This window comes from Poecile atricapillus, chromosome 8 (assembly GCF_030490865.1).
Source record: "Poecile atricapillus isolate bPoeAtr1 chromosome 8, bPoeAtr1.hap1, whole genome shotgun sequence".
NCBI classification, from domain to species: Eukaryota; Metazoa; Chordata; class Aves; order Passeriformes; family Paridae; genus Poecile; species Poecile atricapillus.
Genome location: NC_081256.1, coordinates 7,098,971 through 7,112,166, shown reverse-complemented (window position 1 = coordinate 7,112,166; position 13,196 = coordinate 7,098,971).

Below are 13,196 nucleotides of genomic sequence, written 5' to 3'. Positions count from 1 at the left end.
GTCCTTGCCCAAGTTGCATCTCCTGAAGGAATTCCCTCAGACCCATTACAAGAGGGATTTAGTCGGTTTCCCCTCTTTATTTCAGTGGGCTTTGATTGCAGCTGGGAAGCAGTAGAAGCTCATGGATATGAACTAATCCCTTCTCAGCCTCCTGGACACTGGATATTCCAATTCCCCCCTGACCCTGCACATTCCCATTGCTCAGGGTTTGAAATGCAGCACCCCATTCATTTAACCCTACTGGGGTATATTTTTTTTCTATTTTTTTTTTCCTTTCCAGCACCCTGTTGTCGCATTATCCTCTGCACTGGGATCATCCTCTGGAAGGAGATGGCTGCACCACAGAGGGAACACCAGGAGAACTTGTGAGTTTCTGAACCCAAGGACCAGCTCTGCCCCAGCTGATGCTGCCTTTGAGGGGTGAGCAAAGCTCCCCAAACCCTCAGGACATGCCCCATGACCCCAATATCCCCTCATGGTCCCCACAGCCTCCAAAGCAACAGCGTGTCCATGTCCAGCTAATCCCGTAGCTGCATCCTCAGCCTCTTCCTCTGCATTAAACCAGGGCTGTTCAACCTCCAGCTCCTGGTGCTGAAAAAAATCCATCCTGAAAAACTCCCAAAGTGCAAGGTCAGCTTGGCAAAAAGCCCCTGGACCAATGAGCGGGGGGCTAATTTTAGATAAAACCAAGCTCTGCTTTAAACCCTCGGCTCGTGTTGGGCTCCACCGGTTACTCGGAAATGCTCCTGAAAATGCTCCAAGTGCTCAATTTGCATAGCTGTAAAGGATCATAAATAATTCGAGGTGCTGGGATTTAATTAGATGACCTATACCAGGGAGGAATTTTGGCCTCATTTATGGAAATCAGAGTCCTTCTGGAGGGAGCCCAGGGCATGAAGGGGCCGTGGAGCTGCTGTGGGAGCAGCCATGGAGAAGGAAGGGATGGAGCCCGGCCCAAACGCTTACCTGCAGCTCCTCAGCAATGCAAGCACTAATCAAGGATAATTGAACTTAAATACAACCATTGGGAGCTGCCTTTTCACCATGAGGAGTCCCAGAGAAGCCTGTTCAGCAGCAGGGTGATGTTGCCCAGGAAAGCTGTGGCCTGTGGCCCTTGGGATGTGCTGAAGGCTCTGCTCTGCAAGCTCCAGGGTCCTGTTACCTCCAAATACTGGGCTTGCAAAGAGGATCCTGGCTTTTTATCCAGTGTAAATGCCAGCCAGGCATGCCTGGAAAGCTCCAGCTCAACTCCAGAGGCTTCAGGATGGCTTTGATAAGTGTTGTGTTCAGTGGGAAGGCTCCTTCTCTAGATTTAACCCTCAGACTTCAAAAGCAATAAGAAAAAAAATCCCTTTTTTTAAACTTTTTTTTTATTTTAACCCACTGCTCTGAGCTGCATCTGAAGCTGACTGAAGAGAAAATGAGTGAGTAAAGGTTGGACTGTGGGGAGCAAAGGCAGGCAAGAGAAAAATGAGATGAAAAGGTCTTTGTAGTAACTGTGCTTCCGCAGGAGACTTCCCAGCCGCTGGCCGGGGTCTTGTGTGATCCCACGGATCCTCCTGGGCCTGTGGATAATCCCAACCCCTGCCCCAAACCACGGCAGCAGGGAGAGGCTTTTAAACAAACTTAACCCTCACACGGGAGAAAATCCCTTTTCATTTCTAGGGGAAAGCAGTGCCAAAGGGCTCCCCTTTGTTCCTGGCTGGATGCAGCCATCCCCCCGGGTATTTCACCCTGGCTGTGCCCGGGGCAGTGCCTGGCACTCCGGTGGGATCCCAGCACAGAATCCCACATTCCGAGCGCTGTCTGAGGCAGCAGGGCTATTATAAATAATTTATTCTCTGGGCAGAGGAGGGAGGAAGAGAGAGCGAGCTTTTAATTAAAATGATATCTTACAGATCAAATAAATATGAATAAGATGCCAAAAACAACTGTATAAATCCCAAACATTCTCCTGTGTTTTAATTATTTGTGTTGATAAAACAAGAGCGGAGGCGTTTGGCTCTGCTCGGAGGCTGCGGAGGCAAAAGGTTACACTGGCATTTTTTATGTTCTGTGCAAGGAACAAATGTTTCTGAAGCCCAGATCTGACAAACTATAATTCATATCAGGAATTAAATTGGAATTTAGAGAACAATTGTTAATATTTCAAAGTAATTGTTTAAGAAATTATCATTTTGGTATCTGCCGCAAAAATAATTACCCACCACTAATTTTTCTTTTTCAAAGGCTGCTATTTGCTGGGATAATGTTGGAAAGATGAGGAGTTTGTGCTGGGAGCTATTTATGTAGTTCAAATGAGAAGATAAATAGGAAGGGACTTTCATGTTCCCAGGCAAATGAGTCTGACTAATGTACAGCTTCGAGCTCAAAAGTGGGCCTTGGATTTATTTGGAAGTTGGGGGAATATTTTATGGATGGGATGTGCAAGAAACAGCAGGTGAGAAAATAATCAAAAGCTGTGCATATTAATTAGGAAATGGTCCTCAAATAAACCCTGAGGGCGTGAGAGCCCCTGCCTGCCTGGTGAGAGGTACCAGCATCTTACCCCCCCGCCCTTGGAAGGATTTTGGGGTGGGAAAAGAGCTGCATTCCTACTTCTGCTCTTCACAGGGCATCAGTAAATTGGAAAGGGGATGGGAATTTGAATATTTAGAGGATCATGGGAAAAAATGGGGTAAAAAGGATCTTAAACACCTGCAATCCCACAGTTTGAGGATGGGGTTATGCAGATCCTGTCACATCCTGCTCCTTCCCTCTGTTGTGCTGGTGGAAAATGCATCCTCCTCCCTTTAAATAGGGATTTCCTCAAGGGATGGAGAGAAAGGGGAGCAGTGGCAGCACCAGGAAAGGCCCAGCAGTTCCAAGGAGTTGCTGTGGGCTACTCTGTTCAGACAGGATCTGGCAAAGGGAAACGATTTCTGTGAAAAGAGATTCAACTGCAAAAGGAGAAATTATTTTCTGGGGTTTGTTAAATTTTTTGCACAATTATTACTCCACCTTCAGTGGGAACAATTCCCAGCTGTATTTTGAAATATCTCTCTTCCTGCCACGCTCTTTTTTTAATGGGTGACTTTTTTCTCCAAGCGATGCCGATATCGATGGTGACTTTTAAAGTGCACAGGGAGAAGCAGCATTTTTTACCAAGTCTTCTGGAGAAAGCTTTTTGTCACTTCAACTCCCATTTTTTCCTCTGAATTGTCACCTCTGATACCCTCTGGCTTCCCCAGCCACCCTCTGCACCCCCAGTAAACCTGCCCAATTTTGCTGTTGGCCACCGGGATGCTTTGGCTGAGCCAAAAGCTGGTCCCTCCACCCTGAAGGACACAATAAACCTGCCCAGTCACCTCCTGGGTGGTGGAGATCATTGTGGATGAGTCTTCCAGCCCCTCCATGCTACACCTCCCCCTTCCCTTGGATCTCCACCCTCCCATGAAGACATTGGTCCCTAATGATGGACTTGACCTTTGCAGATGTGGTGCTTTAAGATTCCTGGAGAATGTGGGGAAAGCAAATAATCCCCCTTGGATCCATCCTCCCAGCTTGCTGTGAGCACCCCAGTTCCAAAGCAGATCACAGGAAGATGCTGGTTATCAGCAATTAGCAGCAGGATCAGTAATTAAGGCAGTTTGTGTTTGCCCTGGATGGGGCTGTCACTCTTTGGGAGCTTTCAGATCCAGGGTCCCCTTGCACAGCCAGAGTTCAGGATCCTGCTGTGCCAGGCTCTTTGAATAACTGCTGTGGTTCAGGAATTACTGGTGGTGGTTTAAGGCACAGGACAAAACACAGGCCAAGTAATCCTGGTTTGTTCCATCCCTGCTGCACCCCACGGAGGGACCTGTGAATCCTGTCCCAGGATGGGCAGGAGAAATCAAAGGGAAATGTTCTCTTTCCCCATGGAAAGGGGAGGATGATGCATTTACACCCTCCCAGGCCTCCTGCTCTTGCAAGGCAGTGGGTAAATCCATGGGAGCTCCTGCTGGAGCAGAGAAGCTGTGGCTGCCCCTGGATCCCTGGGAGTGTCCAAGGCCAGGTTGGACAGGGCTTGGAGCACCCTGGGACAGTGGCAGGTGTCCCAGCCCCTGGCACAGGATGGGGCTGGATGGGTCTTAAGGTCCCTCCAACCCAAAACACTCCATGGGACAATTTGAAACACGTCAGGAATGAATGGCCCCTTTTCTCTCCTGACCCTCTCTGCTGTGAGATGCTTTTAGTGGGTGAGGGAATGGGGTTTGGAGCCCTTCCTTTGGGAAGTTTAGTGGTAGGATTGGTCTGTTCATGGTATCAGAATAACAGATGTCTCTGCCAGGAAGTTTTTCTTTATTATTAAGCCAAAAATTTTCTATTCTTAGCTTCATATAATTTTTTTTTTTTAAATAATAATTTTCATATTCTTAGTTTCACATAATTTTTCTATTCTTAGTTTCAAATTCTTCATATAGTTTTGAGTTGGGTGGGACCTTAAAGCCCCACACCCTGCCATGGGCAGGGACATCTTCCACTATCCCAGGTTGCTCCAAAGCCCCATCCAACCTGGCCTTGGACACTTCCAAGGATCCAGGGGCAGCCACAGCTTCTCTGGGCACCCTGTGCCAGGGCCTCACCACCCTCTGAGTACAGATTTTCTTCTCAATATGCCACAGAACTCAGGCCCACTCTGCTTCTTCTGCATCTGTGGAGAGACATTAAAAAAAAATCTCCCTTTCCTGCTGTTTATCATCCCTAAATATCAGAACTAACGACCTGGGCTTCCTTTGCTCTTTCCAACCTGCCTCATAAATCATCCCTACACTACTGGGATCATTTCAGAGCTCTTCCCTGCCTCCCCTGGCCATGGGAATGGGCTGCAAATTTCCATGTGGATCAGATCTGAATTAGTTGCCTTAACCCAGAGGCTAAAGAAGGAGTGATTCCTCTCTCCTGCAATGCATTGATTTCACGAAAGCTAAACGCTGTTGGTTTGGGGTTTTTTTTCTCTGATACAACAAATAAATCTGTTTTAGTGTTTTCCCTCCCAAAAGGTTTGTTATGGGAAAAGCAAGGGACGGAGGTGGAGAGGGAGAATCCAATCCCTGCCCAGGCAAAGATGGCCCCATCACCTACTGGGGTCCAGGGAATGGGGTGGTTTCCTCTGCCCATCCCACAGATCTTCCCAGCAGGGTTCTGGGGCAGGGTTTGCCCCCTCACAGGTGCCACGTCCCCAGCCTGTTTCCCCCAGGAACACAGCCTGTGCTGGGGGTCCTCGTCAGCAGCAGCCAAGGGCTGGGATTGAAGCATTCCCTCTCTTTCAGGGCACTTGCAGGGGTGCCAGGGCACATGGCAGATGCCCAGAAAACTTTTCCCACTGGTTTTCCAGCATGAAACATGCCCAGCTCCACCTGGGAGCATTCCTTGGCATAACCACCCGACTTCTGGTCCAAAGTTCTCAACTTGTTTTTTTTTGTCCTTATAGGTTTTATAATGATGCTAACAACTATATATAATAACTAAATTAATGCTAATAATGAACTAATTTGATTGGTGTCATGTTAGACACAGAAGATGTTTCTAGGGAACAAGGGGCAGGACAAGACAAAATGACCTCAAGTTGTGCCAGGGGAGGTTCAGGTTGGATATTGGGGAAATTTCTTCACTGTAAGGGTAGTCCAGTCCTGGCACAGCTGCCCAGGGCAGTGGTGGAATCACCATTCCTGGAAGTGTTTAAAAGCCACATGGATGTGGCTCTAGGGGACATGTGTCAGTGATGGCCTTGGCAGTGCTGGGCTGATGCTTGGAGTTGAAGGTTTTCCAACCTCAGTTGTTCCATGATTCTGAAACCAGGTGGCAAGTGAGAGATCATGGTGTGATGAAGGGAGGAATAGACACGGGGACCAAGCTTTCCCTGCTGGAAAAGCTGTGTATTTGTTCCAAGGATGCCCCAAAGGAGAGCTGGGTGTTTGTCTGTGCTGCAGAGGGTCCCGGGAGGATCTCTGGGCAGCCAGGGGGCTGTGGAGATATTTTTGTATCCAGGGGAGCTGCTCTGAGGAAGGAGCTCTAATTAGAGGAAAATATTTGATCTCCATAGGCCTTTTGTGAAATATTTCAGAAAGGCAGCAGATGTTGCTGAAATTATTTTGTTCAACTGTTTCCCTCCTTTTTCTCCTTTTTTTTTTTTCTTTTTTTCTGAGGCACATAGAATTAAAATTCAGTAAACAGATCACGGCACTTTATTGAGAGGTGCCAAAAACTTGCCCAAAATCAAAGCTGATGCCTTATGCAAAGCAAAGCACATCCCTTTGCCTTCCCTTTGGAAGTCAGAAGTTATCCTGGGAGCTACCAAAGACTCCCCAAAGCACCTGGTGTCACAGCAAGGGCAGGCTCCTGCTCCTGGTGTCACCCTGGCTGGCACAGCACCCAGGTGATCTGCGCTCTGCCTGGAACCACTCCTTTCCCAGGAATTTTCCTTCTCTGATGAGCCAGAAGGGTCAAATCTGGCTCCTTAACCCTAAAAGAAGCTGTGAATAAATACAGGGCTGCCTAAAGATCCCACAGAAGGTCTTGTGGAGACTTCTCCAAGGTGGGCTCAAGAGAGACATCATCATAGAAGACATCATCAAACCAGGTTTGATCTTCAGTTTAATGAGGCTTGGGATGACAAAAGCCACATTTTAGGATATTTTGCAGTCCCCACACTGGCAGCATTAGACCAGCTCTGAAGTGGTGTCCAGTGACAGATAGCACCAGCCACGAGCTCCACTGGGCAGGTGGAAAGGTGGAAAAATAATTTTCCTGGTGCAGGGGAGGAAATGCATTGGGTGTAGAATCACGAAATCCCAGAATTTCCTGAGCTGGAAGGGATCCATCAGGATTGAGCCCAACTCCTGGCCCTGCACAGGGTGCACCCCACAATCCCACATCCTAAATACCATCCTATAAGCACAGGTCCATTGAAATAGGGAATAACCACCTTGAATTGTCACTGTCCAAGAATCCACAGAGAACCAGCTGCACAGGAAACGTCAGCCAGAAACCCTGTTTGCATTAGAGAGTCAGAACAGGGGCTTGATGGGTTTTCTCATCTGGTGTCACCCCAAAAGCACCTGCAGCACACCCCACTGAACCCCACAGGACAGGTCACTTCACGATATTGAGGGAGTCAATGCATCGATCCCTTGAGCAAATGATAAGCGGGGTTTTGCTTTCATCAGGGCGGTGAATATTAATTGATTTGACAGGCTGCAGCTTGGTAAAACAAGAACAGGGGCATCGGGGCATCGCTGTATTAATTAGCCATGGTGGAGCCGCTTTTAGCTGCTTCCGAAGTTTAATCAATATGCTCCATTGGAGTCCCCAAAGGCTTACGGAAACAGCCTTTGAAATCCTTTAAATTGTTGCCTCTGTGAGGTTTCAGGCTCTTGGCGTGTTCTTGTTCCTCAGTTTTTCCTCCCTCCTGAAATCCATGGTGACCCACAAGGCCTGGAACGGGCGGGATTTCTGATTTGGATCTCCCATTTGCATTCGCCAGGAATAGAAATAAATGAAAGAGATGTTCTGTTTTAGTCCAATAATAATAATAATAACGCCAGACACTAATGAGCTGCCCTCTGCTCCCAGCTCCTATCTGCAGTAAATTACCTCCATAGGCTTGGTCTGATGTGAGTGGGCAGGGCACCACTGAAATGGGGTTTGGCTGAGCCCTCGCACACTGCACAGGCTTTGATTTAATACAAAGCAAGGCTTGAGCTTGTTCAGACATTTTACTGAGAGGGAGGGAGGAGAAGGCAGAGCTCCAAATAAAGCTGGGAGTGAAATTGTGGAGAGATGGGGAAGGAGGGAATGCAGCATTGGAATGGGAGATAGGGAAGGCAGGGATGCTGCTGTGCTCTGAGTACTGGTGTCTTCCAGGAGGTGAAAGGAAAGCCAACTGGAGAGGACAATGGGAGCTTGGGGGGCAGGAGGAGGAAGGCAGGAAAGCAGGGCTGGACTGGGGGAGAGCAGGAGGGCTGGCCCACTGCTCTGGGCAGCTGGGGACACCAAAAATCCATCAAGGAAGAGCAGCTCACCAGCAAAGGCATCCAGGAAAGGGGATGAGAACTCATCCTGTAGGGTTTGGGAAGTTTCTCTGACCTTCAGGATCTAAGACAGCATGGGGGGGACATGGTGTCACTGTCACCAGCAGATTTACAGGGAGGTGACACAAGGTGTGAGGAAGGGAGAAATGCAGAAATGTCCTGGTGTCCTGCCTTCCTTTGCCATGGGTTTTGATGAGCCCAGTGCTTGTCCCAGAGCCCAGCTGAAGCTGGGACAGCGCTTCTCCAAGGGGACACCTGAGGCCTGAAACCTTTGTTATGTCATAGAACCACAGGATCACGGAATTGTAGAATCCCACATTGGTTTGGGCTGGAAGGGACCTTAAAGATCATCAGGGCAGGGACATCTTCCACTGTTCCAGATTGCTCCAAGCTCCATCCAACCTGGCCTTGGACACTTCCAGGGATGAAGAGTCCAAAACCTCTCTGGGCAATGACATCTCTGTCCCTGGCCACCTCTCCAGCAGACCCTGGTGCCTGCTGAGACCTGAAACATCTTTTCCTCGAGTTTCTGACTTTATCATTTGTTGCAGCATTCTGCTGTTTTGGCTTCTTATCCCCTTTCCAGACAAAACCTGCCTAGCTGTGCCCACAGCAGCTTCCCCAGCGCCCTTTTCCCCATTCCTTCAGCAATTCCAGTCGTGTGACACCCCGAGGTCACTGCTACAGATGTCACCCCAGCGAGGGGACACTGGGAGACTAAACACTGGTCTCGGGGCCCCAGCATAATTATTCCAATTCCAGAGCCAGCCCTGAGCTGTGCCTGCTGCTGCTGCCACGCAGATTCCCGGCACGGGCACATCCTGCTGTTAATAATGGAAGATCCCCCGTCTCTCTGGGGGCAACGCTCTTTGCTACGGGCAAGGTACTAAATCACAGCTGAAGTTTCTAGGCCAAATTATTTTCACTTTTTATTTTTTTGAGGAATGCGCTTCCTAAAAAGCGTGAGGCAAATTTCCAGGCCCGCCTACCTTGGCTCAGCAGGTCACGGGTAGAGAAGGAGCCAGCAGGAGAAAGCTTAGACCATCCTAAAGTGGTGCTGCATAGGTGATCAGATGAATTAGGGAAAAATAAGGCTGAAAGGGACCCTGGAGTTGTGTCCCAGCCCTCCCAAAGGCAGAGTTAACTCCTTCCTTGCCACTACCAGCCCCAGGAATGGGAAGACTTCCTGCAGCAACATCTGTGGAGACACCAGGCAGTTCCCAGCCCTTTCATAGGAACCCAGACTGGTTTGGGTTGGAAGAGACCTTAAAACCTGTCCAGTCCCACCCCCTGCCATGGGCAGGGACACCTTCCATTATCCCAAATTGCTCCAAGCCCCACTGAACCTGGTCTGGAACACTTCCAGGGGTGGTGATTCCAACACTGTCCTATGACAAGCCTGCTCCAGTGCTGGACAACCCTTTCAATGAAGAAATTTTCTGTAATTTTCAGTCTAAACCCCTTGAGGCTGTCTCCTCTCATCTTGTCCCTTGTCCTCTGGCAGCAGAGCCCAATACCCCCCTTCTTCCCCAGCTGTCCCCTCCTGTCAGGGAGTTGTGCAGAGCCAGAAGGTTCCTCCTGAGCCTCCTTTTCTCCAGGCTGAGCTCTCCCACCTCCCTCAGCTTCTCCTGGTGCTCCAGCCCCTTCCCCAGCTCTGTTGAAGATGAAATGGGGGGGGACCTCTGATGACATCCAGGCCAGTGAGCCTCTTCCATTTAGATCCCTTGTTCATTCCTTCCCTCTATGCCTTTAGCCAGAAAATCAAGGATCCTGGGCACATCTCAGACTCCTCCTTGGTCCTTCCAGCCTTGGCACCACCATCCAGCTCTGCCTGCAGTGGGGGCAGTGTCCCACCTTTCCTGTCACGTGGATGTGCTGGCTTCAGATTCCCTCAAATTCAGCAACATGGCAGAACTGCCCTTTTCCCTGTGGGGTGGTGGTTTGGGACACAGTTGTGTGGCTGTGGCCATGAACAGCTCTGTGGGTGCTGCCCAAGGTCAGCACTCCCCCTGGGCCAGGGACAGTGCAGGAACCAAGGTCAATAACATCTGCTGAGGGGGAGGGCCCTGCACACACAGACATCAGCTGGTCTGGGGGTCCTCCACAAGAGCCCCCAGAGACGACAATGAAAGGACAGAGGTGCCAGAGTTGAGAAGGACACAGAGGAGGAGAGGGGTGTGGAAATGCAGGTTCTGCAGCCAAGGGAGCCTCTGCTGGCTCCCTGGGATTTCTCTCTGAGGACTGCTGAAGGGTTGGATGGCTCCCTGGCTCCCAGACCCCAAAGCAAGGGGTGGGATGAGTGGGACAGGGGATGGAGAGGCCAAGGCTGTGCTGCAGGAGAACATGAAGAGCTGGTTTGGAAATGAGCCCTGTGCAAGCACATTTCTGTCTCCATCACTCCTCCCTCTTACAGGAGACCTGGGAATGCGAATCTGATCAATACTTGGGATTTGTCCAGAAAAAAAGAGCAACAAAATACAGGTCCCTTGCCAGAGGAGCTGGGGTTTATCCCTGGGAAGCCACGAGTGGTGCCAGAGGGCAGCCTGGGGAATATCTATGGATGTGTACATTTATGAACACTCACCTGCCTTTGCTCTGCAGCACTGGGGCCTGCCCCACACCCTGCTCTTCCCAGCATCCAGGGGTGCTCTTCCCAATGGGATTGGTGCACAGAGACCCACCCTGACTATGGAACGAGTGCTTTCTCTGGGGGAGACAGCATTTGCTGAAGAGGAATCACCCACACCTTGTGTCATTGCTGGTCTGAAAACTCCAGAGGAAGCCTTCCATCATCACTGCCACAGTCACCTCCCCATCTCCCTGCTCCACTTCATTACAAGGAAAATTGATAATTAAGGCACAGAGGGGAGGAGCAGATGAAGTGCATCGATGAATTGGCTCTTAGACGGAGGGTCAGAAACAATAAACTCTTCTCAAGAGCCACCCTGAAAGGGAGGGTTTCTTCCCTGGGGGTTTTCTCAGCTGGGACCAGTGGTTTTCCTTCCCTGGTGCTGAGGGTCTCTCACACAGTGGTGTTTGCCATAGGAGTGGAGTTTTCTTGGTGGTGACACTCCCAGGATGGGGCTCTCTCTGTGGGGAAACTTTTCCTTTCATGTATAAGGAGGGATTTTTAGTGTGCACGGGGTATTTAAATGGAAATGCACACCACCTACTTTTAATCTCGTTTTACAGTCCCATTTCTTTCCTTGTCAGAGTCGTGGCTTTGTTCCGACCATTGCAAAAGCCCCTTTGGGTTCTGATTTCATTTTTCAGGTCAGGTCCCACTGTGTGAAGGGGGAGGTGAGCAGCGAGGGGCAGGAGAAGGGATGTTCCCGTTCTGTGACCCCAAATCCCTTTTCCTTTGGGATATCCTAGCGCCCTGGGCCACCCCAGGAGTTACCCTGGGCAGCGGGGAGCACCTTCAGTTAACTCTGTCTAAGCCAAAGCTGCTTCAAAAACAGCAGAACAATGCCTATAACCCACACATCCCCATTTTAAATGTATTTCCATCCTATTTCCAAGCCTTTTTTCGCTTGCTGCATGGCCTTGAGCCAAGACTGGGCCTGCCGTGCCCACGATTGCTACAGAGTCAGTAAATCCCAGCCCTCCTGTAATGAAAACGTCACTAATGATAAATATTTAAAGGGATGTGATGCTTATGTTTATATTTACTGCCCTGACCTTTATGTATTTGGATTTTATTTTATGTTTTATGGGGATTCCCTGGGCCTTTTCCCAGTGACTCACACAAAAACCCCACAAGGGCTCCCTGAGTGCTGCTGCATTATAAACACACACGGTCCCTACAATTACTGAACTTTATTGCCTGCTGTAATTACTGCCCGCACTTTGCATTAATGCCCGGGGTGATGGAGTGAAGAAGCGTTCAGACGCCAAGAGATCCACATCCCGAGGGAATTTCCAGGGGGAATCGTTGCCTCCCATCCTGTGATTGATGGTTGTGCCTTGTGTCGGGAGAGCGAGACGTTCCGAGCTCTTGGCACCCACGGTGAACGGAAAAGCCGCCAGGGAACACTCAGCTGTGCACAGCCTGCTGTGCCAGCAGGGAAGGGTCTTCAGTTTGAGTCCTGCAATTCCACAAGGGAAAAATCAAGGAGAACAGCAGGCACAAGGAGGAGAACGTGAGCATTTGCCCACAGGTGTTCTCCTTGTGCTGCCTCGCCCAGGAGAGCTCTGGGGAGCACTGGGAGCTCATCCCACTGCAGAGGGCCCTGTCCTGGGCTTGTCCTGCTCCTCCTGGGGGTCAGCCCCACTCCAGGAGCAGGGACAGGATTTAGGGATGGTCAACACATCCATGTGGACACGACTGCCAAGGAACTGGGCATCTCCTGCAGCGGCAAATTCCCCAGGGGTTTGCATCTGGCAGCCTTGGCTCACCCCACATCCCATTTTCCCTTCAAGGAGTGGGGAAAAAAAATGAAAGAAGGAGTTAATTGGCCTGATTGGACTTTGCTGAAAAAGTTTCAAAGGAGAGGAAAAGAAAGTGCTGAGGCAGCTCCTTTCTGAGTCTTTGAACTTTAGGCTTTGAAAAGAGATGGGGAAAATCTTAAGGAATTAACGAGGACTACAGGGAAATTATTGAGGAGGAACTTTCAGTGCTCCCAGCTTGGAAAGAAATTTTTAAAAACCCCCTTTATATAGAAATATATACACAGACACAGAGCTATTTGCATGCACGTGGATGTGAGAGTGTGACCCCTTCACCCAGTCGTTCATCTTCGTCTCTCTGATTTGATTTTAATGATTTTTATGAATTATTTGATTTGTTTTCACGGCGCCTGGGAAGGGCGAGGGCTTCTCTTCTCCCACATCAGGAGCTGTGGAAAGGCAGAGGCAGCTCAGCAAAGGCCTTGGGTTTGCCACCACTCTGGAAATGTTTGTGGAATCTCGACCTGGACCGGGATTCTTCTCTTTCCAGGAAATATAAACTTCTTTTTTTTTTTCTTTGTCGAAATAAGCCTCAAGATAAATATTCTTGGATGAAAACCTATAAAAAGCTCAGACTGACAAACTATTTTTTTAGGCACTTCTTTTTCTCCCAACAAGAATATATCTGTCAAGAGAAACAGATGTTCTCAATGAAAAACCCTCTTTAATTACAACTCTGTCAAAAAACCTGCAGAC